Source organism: Microtus pennsylvanicus, chromosome 11, assembly GCF_037038515.1.
Source record: "Microtus pennsylvanicus isolate mMicPen1 chromosome 11, mMicPen1.hap1, whole genome shotgun sequence".
NCBI classification, from domain to species: domain Eukaryota; kingdom Metazoa; phylum Chordata; class Mammalia; order Rodentia; family Cricetidae; genus Microtus; species Microtus pennsylvanicus.
The window spans coordinates 47,438,786-47,455,463 of NC_134589.1; positions in this window are offsets into that span (position 1 = coordinate 47,438,786).

Here is a 16,678-nt window from a genome sequence, read left to right on the forward strand (position 1 = left end):
ACACAAAGATGGAAAATACACAGAGAATCTTGATACTCTATGTTATTATGCTCTCTTTGAATTGTTTGAATGCTGAGGAAGGAGCAACAGCTGCTAAAAGATATTTGTTTATAAATGCTGCTGAATTAATCCAACACAGATATTTTGAAAATACCTTGACTTCAGAATTTGGATCCAAGGATATGATACTTTGGAAAAGATATTCTTCTTTTGTTTTCACAGAGGATGAGACCCTATGGATTGCTTCTATCCCAATATGGTGTGATAGACCACACCCTCCTGAAAGGTTGCTGTGAACACTTTCAGAAAATTACTTCATTCAACTGCCAACTGAGATGAACCTAACAGACAGGTTACACCATGAAAGACCTGAATAACAGTGCCCCCATTCAGCACAAAGCAGTTTGGAGAGAAATAACTGCATCCATATTCCCAAATATTGCTTATAAATGTTCTTTTACATTTAAAGGGGGCTATGATAGAGATATGAATAATTTACATTGGTATGGATTTGACTTTATTGATATAAATTTAAGGTCAATCTTGTTATATGTATATGTATTTCTGACCTTGACTAAGGTATTATGATTGTGTAGTTCATTTAAAAATGTAGTGCATATAGGTTGTTAATGGATAATCATCAATAATAGTCAAGCTTGTAGTTATGTTAGTTAGATTATCTAGATGTACATAGATATATTTTAGATAGAAATTCTTCATATCTTTCAAAGACTACAGAATAGGACATTTAATGTTTCAATAATTTAGGTTTTTTCATGACAATAAGACAATGTCTGCTCCTGGCAGCACAGATCTACTTCAAGAAGAAGATGGGCATTGAAGAGGTTCCTTATGGAGTTTGATAGCCAATTGGGCAAGAAACTGCTGTTGCCTGGACTGTTGCATAAACTGAACACAAAGAACTTGTAGAGAGAGGACTGCTAAACTTGCCTAAAGGTGAGATGATCTTTCAGGATTCCTGATTCATGAAATAGTCTGCAAGACATTTTGTAGGACACAGCAGATAGTGACTGAACTGCCTTTGAAACTTCCTGCTTCATGGAAACGTCTGCTGGAAACTATGGGCCTGAAGGCCGAAGATGGATACCCCAATGGTACAAAAGAACTTTGGGTGAGTGTCCAGGCAGTGAGAGGTCTCTGTCATTTCTAGTGTTTGGAAGTTGCTTATTTCTTGTTTGCTTGAGTAATATTGTATCCTTCTCGAGTCTTTGATGGAGTTGAAGAATAGATAGTTAGTTATAGTTATAGTTTTCCTTAGTCATGATAAAGATAAAATAGATGTAAATATTGTAACTGTAATTCTTGCTTGATAACTGTTTTGTTATATGTAATTTTGCTATGTTAAAGTTAAATCCTTACTTTTTTGTTTAAACAGAAAAAGGGAAAATGATGTGGGAGTCTTCTGTTTTGTGTTGATTTCATTGGTTAAATAAAGAAAGTGCCTTGGCCCTTTGATAGGATAGAAAATTAGGTAGGCAGAGTAAATAGAAGAGAATGCTGGGAGGAAGAAGACAGTGAGTCAGACGCCATGCCCCTCCTCTCGAGGCAGACGCTATGCCTCTCCTCTCCAGGGTAGACGCGATACAGCCAGCTGCCAGGTCAGACATGCTGAATCTTTTCCTGTAAGCCACATAGATTATTAGAGATGGGTTAATCAAGATATGAGAGTTAGCCAAGAAGAGGCTAGATATAATGGGCCAGGCAGTGTTTAAAAGAATACAATTTGTATGTTGCTATTTCGGGGCATAAGCTAGCCAGGCAGCCTGGAGCCGGGTGGCAGGAACACAGCCCACATCTCCTACAACATAGTACTCCATTGTGTAAATGTACCACATCTTCTTATCCATTCTTTGTTAGAGGGGCATTTAGGTTGTTTCTAGGTTTTCTCTATGGCAAATAATGTTGCAATTAACACAGCTGAACTCATGTGCTTATGGCATGATTGAGCATCCTTTGGGTATATACTCAAAAGTGGTATTGCTGGGTCTTGAGTTATATTGTTTCCTAATTTTCAGAGAAATCACCATTCTGATCTCCAAAGCAGCTGTACCAGTTGACACCCTGACCAGCATTAGAGGAGTATTTCCTGATGTGGGAGTCCCCTTTGTGTGTTTCTTTTCTTGGTTCATGAATAAAGAAACTGCCTTGGCCTGTTGGTAGGGCAGAACTTAGGTAGGCGGGGAAGACAGATCTGAATGCTGGGAGAGACAAGGATGGAGTGGGAGCCACCATAAGCAAACATGCCAAATCTTTGCCGGTAAGCCACTGCCATGTGGCAATACACAGATTAATATATATGGGGTAAATTAAGATATAAGACTTAGTCAATAAGAATCTAGAGCTAATGGGCCAAACAGTGATTTAATTAATACAGTTTCTGTGTTGTTATTTGGGGGCTAAGATAGCCAGTGGCCAGGAAAAACATGAAGGCCCTCCTCCTAAAGTTCCCTTTAATCCATATCCTTTCCAACATAAGTTGTCATTAGTGTTTTTGATCTTATAGGTGTAAGGTAGAATTGCAGAGTTGTTTTGATTTTCATTTTTCTGATAGCTAAGGATATTGAGAATTTCCTTAATTGTCTTTCAGCCTTATTAGATCCATCTGTTGAGAGTTCTTTATTTAGGTCTGTACTCATTTTATTGGGTTATTTGTTCTTTTGATGACCATTTTCTTGAGTTCTTTGTGTATTTTGGAGATCAGCCCTGTGTTCAATGTGTGGTTAGTGAAGATCTTTTCCCATTCTTTAGGCTGCTGTTTTGTTTTGTTCACTGTGTCCTTTGCTTTACAGAAGCTTCTCAATTTCAGGAGGCCCCATTTATTAATTGCTTTTCTCCATGTCTATTCTACTGGGGTCATATTTAAGAAGTGTTCTCCTGTACCAATGTGTTCAAGTATACTTCCACTTTCTCTTTTTTGAGGTTCAGTGTGGTTGGTTTTATGTTGAGGTCATTGATCCATTTGGACTTAAGTGTTGTGCATGGCAATAGATATGTGTCTATTTTCATTCTTTTACATGTTGCTATCCAGTTATGCCAGCACCAATTTGTTGAATATGCTTTCTTCTTCATTTTATATTTTTTTGGTTCTTCATCAAAAATTATGAGTTTGTAGGTGTGTGGATTGATATCTGGATTTTTGATTAGATTCTGTTGGTCCTCCTGTCCTTTTTATACCAATACCAGGCTGTTTTCAGTATTGTAACTCTGTAGTACAGTTTGAAGTCAGAGATTGTGATGCCTCCACAAGTTCCTTTATTATACAGGATTGTTTTTGCGATCCTGTTTTTTTTTCTTTTCCATATGACATTGAGTATTGTTCTTTCAAGGTCTTTGAAGAATTTTGCTGGGATTTTGATGACCATTATATTGAATCTGTAGATTACTTTGGGTGAGATTACCATTTTAACTATGTTAATTCTACATACGCAATAACATGGGAGATCTTTCCATTTTCTGGTGTCTCCAAATTCTTTCTTCAAAGATTTAAAGTTTGAGACCACAACACCCGGAACACTCTTGATATCATCTGATCTCAGAAAGCTAAGCAAGGTCATGACTGGTTAATACCCTCTGAAGGGTACTCCAGTTGCTCAATAAATCACGACAACAATCAACAAGAAGGATTATCTGAAATACAAAAAAGTACTTCAGAACAACAAAACAATGAGTTTCCTGAATGAAAAAAATAGGACTAAGATTGTGAGAAAATCTTTGTCTAGTACACACCTGACAGAAGATTCATATTCAGAGTACACAAATAACCCAAAAAGTGAAAAAATAAGACAAACAGAAACCCATTAAAATGGGCAAAAAAATACAGGGAGAATTCTCAAAAGAAGATATGCAAATGGCCAACATACAAATTTTAAAGTGTTCACCATCCAAGACACCAGGACAATCAAAACAAAACTACCTTGAGATTTTTTCACTCCAGCAATAAAGACCAACATCAAGGAAACAATTGTCACCAAACAATGTCAAGAAGTCCTTAATTTACTGTTGACCAAAGTATAAACAGTTGTTGCTGATGTTTACAATATCTGCTTTTCTTACTAAAACCCAAAATAGAATTATCATATTCTCTAACACTCCTGAGCATATGCCCTAAGTACTCTCAACCTCCCCAGGGATATTGCATGCCCATATTTACTCATGATCTGCTTACTATTGCAAGAAAATAGAATCACCTTAGATGCCTATAGCTAATAAATGTAAAGCAAAACTTATATGCAATGAATTTAATTCAAGTACAGAAGTTGTCTTGTAGATGTATCTGTGGCACCAACTACATGGGAAGAGTGAAGTCATGGATCTCAGAGACGAACCTAGACCCACCATTTCTCTAAGTCAGCACAATTCAAGTCACTAATATGAAAAATTATTCTGTTTAATTTTATGTATATGAATGTTTTTTCTATACATATGTAAATATTACAACACATGCATACCTGGTGCACACAGAAGACAGAAGAGGGGTATGGATCTCCTGGAATTGGAATTTACTAATGTTTACGAGCTGCCCCATTGGCTCTGGGAAAGAAATCTCTCCTTTGCAGGAGCAGGAAGTATTCTTAACCACTAAACCATTCCTCCAGCCACATTAATAATTGTTATAAGTTTGTATTTATGTGGGATTGTGTATAGAGGGCAAAACGCTGAAATTTACTTGTGATAAGAGAAAAATGGAGATCTTTAAGGAGAGATGTAGAAGGACAGCAGAATACATGTAATGTGAAAGTGGAAGAATATTGGATTACAGCAAGGTTATGGGAAGAGATGGGATAGAAGGATAGGTTAAAACAGATGTTGAGCAGGTGATAACAAGATTAAATACAATGAAAATACCATAAGTAATGCAACTTCTTTGTAGGTTAATTTTTAATTTATAATATGTTAAAGAATTAAAAAAAAGCAAAATAGCCTTTTAATGTAGAATCACCACATGGCTAGGTACATACCTATAATAATTGATTCAAACAAATGACTGTACCATTAACATTCTCAGAAATTGTACTTATCATTGTACCAGAGAGTAAAAAAAATCAACCAATGATTATTTGAATAACCAATGTATGTGTAAACAATGGCATATTATTTGACAATAAAATGGATGATTGTCACATAGAATTACAGAAATGTACCTTGAAAAGACACTAATAGAATAAAGCTAGCCATGAATAGCTTGTTTTCACATGAAATATCAAGAATAGGAACAGATAGGAACAGTTGTAAGAATATTAACTGTTCTTTGCTTGTGGACGTGTGTTGTTCATTAAGTTTTGCCTTCCCTTAAGTGTAAAAAGGAGTAGTAGGTGATAATAATTGATCTTCACTAGAAATCCCTGAAGTAAATTGGTCCTGGAAAGGTCCTGGGTAATTAATATATCTTTAATGAGCTATACAGGATATGGACGTCTAGGGGATGGAGAGTCCCTAAGGCCAAGGAATGGCCAAAGGGAGATGTGAGGAGGGATGGGCCAGATAGAGTATAGAGGTTGCTAATTTCTGTGCTGGCAAATAAAATGAAGATGAGCAATATCTTCTTGAAACAGAAACTTTGATTCAGCCTCAGCAGAGTTGGGTACATTCAGGAAAATAAGCTGGTGTCTTACTGCCAATCTGCATGAGTTTCCAGTGTGATGCAGGACAATTTCCAGGTATGATAACATTCTTCTTTTCTCTGTCTTGTAAGACATAACCACGTTGTACAAATATTTGTTTTATGATCAATATATAATAATTTTCATATTGATGGGTTCTTCACAATTACTCATTATGTAAATTTTTCTATATATCACACAATGTCAACATAAGAGTGGCACTGTGAGATGGAGTTCACTGCATTAGTTTGGAATTATTGTTTATGATACTTACTTTTCTCTGTGAGGTCTAGCAAACTGAGCAATGTCCTAACCAAGGTGATGATTAATTTTATCTGTATGAGTTCACAAATCTGTGCTTTGGTGGTAATATATGTGATTTCTCCTAAGTGCAGTTCTTCAAAAAAGAGTACAAGAAGAGCTACTCTTTCAAACTCAGTGCTTCTACAGAATCCAAGATGATAGGCAGGTGTACTAAATGTTAGAAACACATAATTTGTGAGTTTTAAGTACATTTTAGTTTGAGAATATTGTGTTGAATATCGAAAGATGGTATGATGTCCATTGGCAATTAGTGGTAAGAGTTGATGGTGATTGCTCTGGTTTCTGGTCTTTGCACACATGCCTTCCTAACACAAAGGGACTGTTCATTTACAGAAGAAGGAGAAACTCTGCATGGTGGTACATGTCTATAATGCCAGTGCTCAGAAAGGAGAGGCAGGAGTGCTGCATATTAGAGGCCAATCTTGGACACATAAGGAGAACATCTTTTTAAATGGTACATGATTTCTTTTTCTTACATTGTTTCCCCTCTATAATGCTAATCAACAATGTCTTTGTGTGCAAACTCTGGATTCAGTTACCTTGAACACTGTCAGTCTGTAAAAATACAAAAAGTCAGACTTGGGTGTATCATATCAGAGAAAATTGCTAAGATCCTTTGATGTTTTTACACCTTTGTCAGCTTTGAGATATATAATAGACTCATTGGACAGTGTTGTACAGAAACATAATAGTGTGTGTGTGTGTGTGTGTGTGTGTGTGTGTGTGTGTGTGTGCATGGCTGTGTGATGTGTGTGTGGACAGCCATGAATGTGACTTAGGATAGAGACTGCCAAGTATGAGAGGTTGATATGGACATTTGCAGAACTTTGTAGAATATTGGACTCCTTGAAAAGAGTGGAGGAGGTTACAGAGTTGCATATTAGGCATGTCCTTCATTTGACTGCATAAAACTCATCATGCCATGATGTATTAATTACCTTACTCAAAGTCTACACATAAATTACATTTATAGAATACCTACATAGTTACACCCAGAAACCCTGTCTCAAAAAAATAAAGAATATCTGCATAACAACAAGCATTTGTTCAAAATTGGTATCAGGGTTAATACACTTGAAACATAAATTAATCATTATACACAGTATAAGAATTTGAGGAATAACTCAGGTGAAGATTCCAAATGAACTTGTTGCTTTTACCTTTTTATTATTTATAATACTTTTCATGTTGTCTTCTTCATCAATATCAATGACATTTTCTGGATTTAAGCCTTTGGACATGATTTGAAATCATCAGTATTACTGAGAAAAATACAAATGACTAGCACTAATACTGCAGGATTGCAACATTATATCTCCAACACTCATTATAAAGTGCAAAATCTAGTGCTAATTGATAAAGTCTTTTATATAAATGGGTATTTTCTCTCCCATTGTAGTTGATGAGCTTTGCATTAGGTGAGCAGCAGGTAATAAATCTTCACTGGTCAAATTCATGCATCATGAGAGATACTGGCTCTAGTAGGAGGTTAATAATGATTATAAATAATCCAACAGAAAGAGAATATATAAAATCTTTCATCCATATAGTTTACAATTGATGGTGGAGTATCTTAAAGCAGTGATTAAAGTATTAAGTGCATGGGACATGTATAAGGTACTATGGAACTCAGTTCTGCAAGACCATCGCCACAGCACATCTTGCAGGCAGGACAGATTAGATGGTTTTGCGGCTATTTTGGTGTCCAGGCTTCTCTTTTTGTAGCCTGATGTGTTCTTTCATAAGTTAAAGAGACAAGAATGTAGGCATGAAGGCTAAAAGCCTTCATTGGCTCATGCTCTGTATGTTCAATGTGATACACCCAAATGTTGTCTCTGGCAATTGGGTCCTCTTTCACTTCACAGAGGGCTAACCTCTCTCCTAGCACCAACCTGGTTGTTTAGGGATTGCTACAAGACATCCACAAACAACAGTTCATCCAAATGTACCCTAGTACCACCACCAGAAATCGTGTCTGGCTACAAAAGATAGTCAATTAAAACTCTGTATTATACATTACCAGAAGCTTTCACCAGGGTCATAGATTCCAGGTATTTACTGCAGTACTAAATTTCTATGCTGCCCCAATATGCCAATCAGTTGCAACGGTCTTTCCCAGCACTCTCTTCCTTTATTGCTTTCAACTCATCCCTCACATTCCCATCCTCACCTGCAGCCAGTTCACCTGAAGAATCTATTCTATTTCCCCTTAACATTGACACTCATGCTTCCCCATTATAGCATTCTTCCTTAATAACCTCTTTGGGCCTGTAAGTTGTAGCTTGATTATCATTTACTTAACAGCTAATATCCACTTATAATTTAATACATGTCATATTTGTCTGTTTGGGTCTGGGTTGCCTCACTCAGTGTGACTTTTTCTTGTTTCAACAATTTTTATGCAAATTCCTGTCATTTTTAAAAGAAAAGAACAATTGTTCCTTGTGTAAATGTCTTTCATTTTCTTTTCTTTTCTTTCTTTTTTGAGAAATGAATTCTCTGTAGCTGAGGAGCCTGTCCTAGAACTGGCTCTTGGAGACCAGGCTGGCCTCGACTCACAGAGATCCACCTACCTCTGCCTCCCGAGTGCTGGGATTAAAGGCATGCACCACCAGTGCCCAGTTTATCTTCTTTATCCATCCTTTAGTTGAGAGACATATAGGTTGTTTTCAGTTCCTGACTATTATGAACAATGCTGCATTGAACAAAGCTAAGCAAGTGTCCTTACGGTAAGTAGGAACATCCTTTGGATATATGCCTGAGAGTGGTAACCTGGGTCTTGAATTAGATTGATTCCAAATTTTCACAAGGTTTTATTATTTTATCAAAATTTCTGTGTTGACCATAGAATATTATTTAAATATGAATAAATTATATATCATAATAGAAGGCTGATGTGCCATAGCATCTGAATAACTCAAACAGCCTTTTTCCAATGTCTCCTACTCTTCTTCCTACAGCAATTTTTACAACAGTTCATCTCTTAGCCTTCTTCTTTCTTTTTATTTCTGTGTTGTCTTTACTGACTTAACCTGAACATTTTTGTCATCCTTTTGGATAATAGTGTTATTTTTATAATTTTTCATGGAATTATTAGTTATCAGCTATTCAAAGTTTATTTGCCCCAAACCATAGAAAGAAGCTAGAATATAACAAAATTTGATTTCAAACATTGCCTTTTGGTTTATTTTTTATTTTGCCTGCAAAATTCCTTATGCAGATATTTTCTTGTACTTGAAAAATGTGTTGTCCAAATACTTTCACATCACATCAACCAGTGTGCAATGAACTAGATCCTTTGTCTTAATCCATTCATTACTAACTTGAACTTGTCCCTATAAGTTATGATGTAAAATCTGTTTCAGTATTCTAGACTTCATTCACTTTCTTATTTTCATTCAAACACCAGCACCTACATAGCTCTCTGCTGTACTGCACGCCTGTCCAGTGCCCATCTTCATGTAAATCTCTGTAAGAATTTTAATCTTAACACATACAAACTTGAATGCTAAGTTCTATCGTATCTTATCCTTATGATTTTATGTTTTGATTTATGATATCATCTCCAACCAATTACCTGAACAGCCACTTCTCTATGTGCATAACTGCCAATAAAAAGACAGTTATTTATACAGTTTTTATTTTGTACCTTTTCAGACAAATATTCTTTCTGGAATATTATTATTTATATAGTTGTAAAGGTCTCAGCAGCTCTTCTCATAGATAAACTTAAATCTCAGTGGCATAGTACATCAGAATTATCAATAATAAAGAGTATTAATGTAGAGTTAATTTTCTCTCCATGAGAAAAATCGAATATTTAACACGCAATATTTCATATATTTGATAACAATTAATACTAAGCAAGAGAAAAAGACAACCCTGTTAACAAAAAGTGCCAGTAACAGTGGACAGCCACCTGTGAAAGAGCGAGACTAGATTATTCTTTCTCACTATGCATTGTCAATTCATTGCATATTATTCAATGGAATCAAACTGAGGACACAGACATAAGTCCATACTCTTATGGGTTCACAATTTCTTACTGATAAGCCCAAAATTCACACTGGTGAAACTTCAACCATCCCTTCAAAACTGAGGGATCTGCCTTAGAAGAGGTTGACAGCTTGCAATTGCTACAAGTAATGGGTGACTTCAAGGAAACAGTGTCTTTCAGACACAATAGTATAGTGCATGTATGAACTCACAAAGACTCTTGCAGCATGCCCAGGTTCTAGCTAGACGGGGTGTCCACATGGAGAGAAGGAGCAGGTTCCCAACCCTAACCAAGAAGATATATGGAGGAGGTACCTGGGTGTACTGGAGGTGAGTGGGATTGGGAACAGGAAAGGAACAAGTTGAAAGGAGAAGAAATTTTACAGAGAGACAACTGAAACCAGGGGGCCTTTGAGAGGTGAGATAGAAACCTAATATGTAAAGTCTATGAAATCTGCCAAGTTGGCTAAAGCAAAACTCCTAGTAATGGGGGATACAGAGTCTGAACTAGTCACCTTCTGTAACCACAAAATGCTTCCATGGAGAGAATGACATCGCCATGGCCACAGATTCTTCCACCTATATTTAGTTCCGCCTGAAAGATGTGCTGGATAATGGTGTCACAGAACTTGTGGAAATGGCTAACCAATGACTGGTACAACTGACTGAGACCTGTGACATGAGTGGAAAAGTAAGCCTGATACTGCCTGGAAACCAGGAACCAGATCAGGATAGCTCAGAGACCCAGGATAGAAGCAAAGACAAATGGCAAAGAAAAATCAATGCTGAATTCTTATGGTATTCTGCTATACTCATAGACCAGAGCCTAACACAATAGTCATCAAAGAGGCTTCTTTTTGCAACATATAGGAGGATATGCAGAAATGCACAGACAAATATTTGGTGAAGCTCAGAGGGGTCAAGGACACCACAAAACATGACCCACAGAACCAACTAACCAGGGCTCCTAGAAGCTCACAGAGACTGAACCAAAATCAGGGAGTCAGTATGGGTCTGCCTTACGCCCTCTGCATATAAGTTATGGCTACTTAGTTCGGTGTTTCTGTGGGACTCCTCACAGAGGGAGTGGTGGTTGTCTCTGACACTTTTATCTACTTTTAGGACCCTTTTCCTCTTACTGGGCTGCCTCATCCAGTATTGTTGTGACTAGTCTTATTGTAACTTGTTATCCTATGGCTTGGTTGATATCCTAAGGAGACCTACTCTTTCTGAATGGAAATGGAGGAGGAGTAGACCTGGGACATAGGGAAGCTGGGAGGATCTACAATAAGAGGAAGGAGGGGGAAGTGTGGTTAGAATATAATATATGAGAGAAGAATAACTAAATAATTTTTAAAAAGGGAAATTATACAACAAACACACAGATATATATCTATATCATCTATGTATCTATGTATTTATCTATCATATATATATATATATATATATATTATGATATCAAGCCAAGGAAATTATTAAAAAAATGTCCCATTTGTTCTTTTTATAATCAAACATCATTATCTGCAGAAAGTAACAAAAAGGGTATTCAAAAGAATGAAATCTGGCAGATGGATATGTTCTACTTTGTAGACTTTGGAATATTAAAATATGTACATAATCACATTGACATGTATTTAGGTTTTCAATGGGCAACTACTTGGAGTTCAGAAAAATCTGATTCAGTAATCAAACCTTTAGATTACCCCTAGAAGTTATGGCCATCATGGGTAGTCCTGCACTAATAAAAACAGACAATACTCCATCATATGTTTCTAAGAAAATGAAACAATTTTCTGCTTGTTATAAAATAAAGCATGTTACAGGTATACTACACAATTGAACAGGTCAGACAGTTATAGAAATTAATTGCATGATGCTTTATTAACCTTGAATTTTCTTAATGCTAATGAGAAAGGAACAGTGGCTGCAGAGAAAAAAAACTTTTGAATTAAATCAGTCAACATATTTCAAGGATGTGTTGGCCTGAGAATGGAAACAAGGAAATGTGTTACATTGGGGAAGGAATTTTGCTCTTGTTTCCACAGAAAAGAATAGCTATGGATAACATTAAAATTAATCAAGATTTGGTTTGAAAAAGAGAAACATCTTGATAAAGAGAAATGACAGTTCATCCACAGAGATGACAATCCCACAAATTTTAAGGAAACCTCATAATGGTCGGGGAAGGTTTATGTTCTTATCTTTATAGGAAAATACCAAATTTCAAAATATCAAGATACCTGGGACATCTAGACCCTTAAAGAAGAAAAGATAGCTCTCCAGAAATAATCATTAAGTAAAGAGACATCTAACTGATGATACCAATATCCTCAGCAGGGTAAGATCTCAGTACCTAAACATATATATAATAGTAGTCATCACTTATTAAAAATCCATGCTGGCTTTTGAGTTGAACAGTGACTTTCCTTCTCGAAATACAAGCATGACATAAAAAGGAAAATTCAGAATTTTTGTTTTATAACAGGAGCCACCTGAGATGGAACAAAGGGAATATAAAATCTATGAACTATGGTTATAAAAATTCTGTCTTCAAAAATTTTACTTCTGCCCATACTTATTTTTTCTCTTATGGTACTTTTCATTGACTATATGTCTATAGGAATCCGAACTTTCTGTTTTAATATTAATAGTGTTTAGGTTTTCTACAACAAGCAATACATTTTCTTACAGTAAACAATGATTTCTCCAAGAAGAAGATGGAGCAACAATGATTCCATCTGTTGAATATAATGCCATTGTGTAAATAGCATCACTTTAAGATCCGTTTTGGGCTACAAACTTCTCCAGATGATTTCAACTTGATTAGGTGATGTGGACCACCTTCTTGCAATGTTCTGACAAGAACTTCAGATAGGAATTTCAGAAAAACATTGTCAACTACTCAGAGACTACCTTCAATTTTACCAGACTGAAGTCTTGAAACTTAATCATTGATTTAGTTTTTACATGATCCCATAGAAATGACATCACCCCCCATGATAGCTGGAAGAAATTATAGAGAATGACATCCCCTCTCCCAACAAAGTTTGTCCTCAGGATTAGGTTTAGTCATATCAAAGAGTTCCATTAGAGCCCAGAATGGAGTATAATAAAGGTTTATTTATTTGGGGATAAACTCACAGTAAGTGTAGTGATCCATAGTCTCCTGTATATGCTGGGAACTGAAACCAAATCCAGCAGCAAAGAGATCTGTGCACACTTTTCTTCTGAATTTATAGTACTTGAGACCATGCCTGAAGTGGGCCAGTATTTTAAAGACAATTGGCTGAAAGAGATTCTACAACACCTCCCCCTTTTGTGCAAATAAGAGGGTTCTAAGTCTAAAACAAAACTATATGTAATAAGAACAAATACCAAATACTGTTAAAGAGGCAAAAACATACATAAAAATTAGAATTACAACTAGCATTAACATCATCAAACAAGGAACATATGCTGAATGTTTCAATAGTTATCCTAATTTAAGGAGTCTAAATCTTATATTAAAATGGATTGGCAAAATCATGAGAGAAAAGTAACTATGGCTATCTACTCTTCAAACCCATTAAAAATCTGAGAATGGAAATATTATATTAGTAAATAGGCAGTGCATTCAAGCAATTTTCAAAATTTGCCAGAAATGACAGAGACAACCAGCTACCTGCACAATCACCCAAATTTTCATTTGCAATGTTGGTGCAACCATTTTTGACTGAGGCCTAGAGTTTCTGACAGATCATTTTCAGAGGTAGAAAGAATTGAAAAACTGTCTTATACATGCTTGGCCAGGTTTAGCAGTCTTTTTTTCTGGTATCCTGTTTTTCTTAGTTAAAGATAGATATGAAACTTTCCAGATACAAATGAACTAAATATTTTAGCTATAATTCTTGTTAGTAGCTGTTTTGTATAGGTAATTTTACTTTGCTAAATTTAAAACTTTCCTTTATTTTACAGAAAATGGGAGATGAAAATGGTATTCCCCTCTGTATGTTATGAGTAGGTTTTATTACCATTGATTACCCAAGAAGCTGTTTCAGTCAATGGCAGGGCTGAACACACACACACACACATATATATATATATGTGTGTATATATATATATATATATGTGTGTGTGTGTATATATATCTATATATATATATATATAGAGAGAGAGAGAGAGAGAGAGAATAAGAAAGAATAAACAGAGTCAGGAAGATGGCATGTAGTTGCCAAAGGAGATGGATGCTGGAACATTACTGGGTATGCTACAGCCTTGTGGAAATATACAGATTAATAGAAATGGATTAATTTAAAAAGTAAGAGCTAGCTAAGAATACACCTAAGCTATTGGTCAGTGTTGTGATTAATATAGTTTCTCTGTGATTATTTGGGTCTGTGCTGCTGGGAAACAAAAGAGCAGTCTATGTCTTACAAAAGTTAGGGACATCTATTAGGGGTTGGTTATAATTGGTATAAGGTTGGGGTTGTCAATGAAATGGGCTTAGAAATTTCTTTGAAAAATAAAAGGGATTGGATGGAATGGAATAGGTAGATTAGTATATCTAACTTGTGAGCTACATTTATAGACATATACATTGGTATAGATTCTTATATATTCACTCAAATTCCAACTATACTTGTTATATTGAATATTCTTCAATTTCTGTTTACAATATTTGCAAACCTATGCAAAGTTATTTTGTCATATGCATGCACATTTCTACTTCTGCTCAAGATATTTTGTACATTGATACAATTTTAGGATATATTTTTCATATTGTAGCATACATTTCTATCTGTAATCAAAATACTTAAATACATCATTTACATTTTGAGATCATTGTCCTAATTTGTTGCACATTTTTTTAAAGATTGTTTAATTTTTTAGTATGAAATCTTAGTCTTTAAGCAGCATCGGTATTAAGAATTACAGGTCAATGATCATTCATGCTTGTCATACTTGCAGTTAGACTAGTCAGGTTCTTTAGATTCATAGAGATTGTATTCCACACAGATAGGTAATCTTCAAACACTTCAAATAACTGTAGATTATGTCCTTTAAATAACTTAGGATTCTGTTGCTGTGAGACACGATTGCTCCAGATAGCACCCATCTATTCCTGGAGAATGTTGAACACTGAAGACACTCCACTAGGTGCTTGTTTTCTTATTGGAAAACTGGAATTTTGGAAAAGAACTGACCCTGCCTTGACTAATGACAAATGCATGGTGTTCAAACTAGACAAGGAGGATGCAAGCAAAATGACTGTCCAACCTTGCCAAGACAGAGCATGACAATATTTCAAATTTTCCTGCCTCTGAAAATGATCTGTCAGATATTCTAGACCTAAGCCAAAGGTGGTTGCCCCAATGTTGCAATGAGAATCTTGTAGTAATAGGAGCGGTGGGGCTGCGTCCCCAACACCCCAGCCGCCTGCTCGGCTAGATTTTGCCCTGAAATAATTACACAGACACTGTATTCTTTTAATCACTGCTTGGCCCTTTAGCTCGAGCCCTTACTGGCTAATTCTGATATCTCGATCAACCCATCTCTAATAATCTATGAGCACCGGTCTTACCGGGAAGATTCTAGCCTAAGTCCATCCTGGGTCGGAGCTGGGGCATGGCGTCTCTCTGAGGGGTCTGCTCCAGAGAGGAGAGCTGTGGAGTCTGAGCTCACTTCCTCTTCCTCCCAGCGTTCTGTTCTGTTTACTCCTCCCACTTATCTTCTAACCAATGAGGACCAAGCAGTTTCTTTTTATTTAACCAATGACCTTCCTCCATCAGAATCTGGGTGATTGTACAGGTGATTGTCATTTCTTGTACCTTTTGGAAGTTGTATGATTGTACTGCCTGTTTATTCAGGTAATATTATTTCTCTTCTCAGGTCTTTTATGGGGTTGAAGAGTAGATAGTCATAGTTTCTTTCTTCTCATGGTTTAGCCAAGCCAATTTTGATATAAGACTTAAACTCCTTAGGATAGGAGGATAGGATAGGATAACTATTGAAGCATTTACCATATCTTTCTTGTTTGTTTTTTATGCTGGTTGTAATTCTAATTTTTATTTATGTTTTTGACTCTTTTTTCCCTTGATAATACTTGATATTTGTTCTTATTGTATAGGGTTTTTTAGTAGACTTAGCACCCATTTATTTAGAAAAAACAGGGAGGTGTTGTGGGATCTCCTTCAGCTGATAGCACTTTGGATACCGGCCCACTTCAGGCACAATATCATGTATTATAAGTGTATACAATAAATGTGTGCACCCATTTTTTATGTTGGATTTGGTTCTGGTTCCCAGTGCACAAAGATGACTGTGGATTGCTGCTCTTATTATAAGTTTATCCCCAAATAAATAAACCTTTGTATACTCCGTTCAAGGCTATTGTGGAACTCTTTGTTACAACTACAAAGGACTTAATCATGAAGCTAATAATCTTCTCTTGGAAAATTATGAAGTACATTTCTAGATATAGGAATAGATAAGAGTGTTGTAAACAGAGTGCTTGTAGTTCATTAATGGACAAGAGGTACTAATAAATTTAATGTGTTCTGTACAGTAAAAAAAAAACCTGACAATCAATGGAAGTAGCCAGAGATTGGGAGAAACTATTTGCAAGCTGTATATGTGACAGAGGATTAATATATAAACTACCCAAAACCCCCAAACACCAAATATCAAGAACAATCAACCCAATTAAAATTTGAGCAGTGTTGTGTGATTGAATGGAATTCTATACTGTATATGTCCCA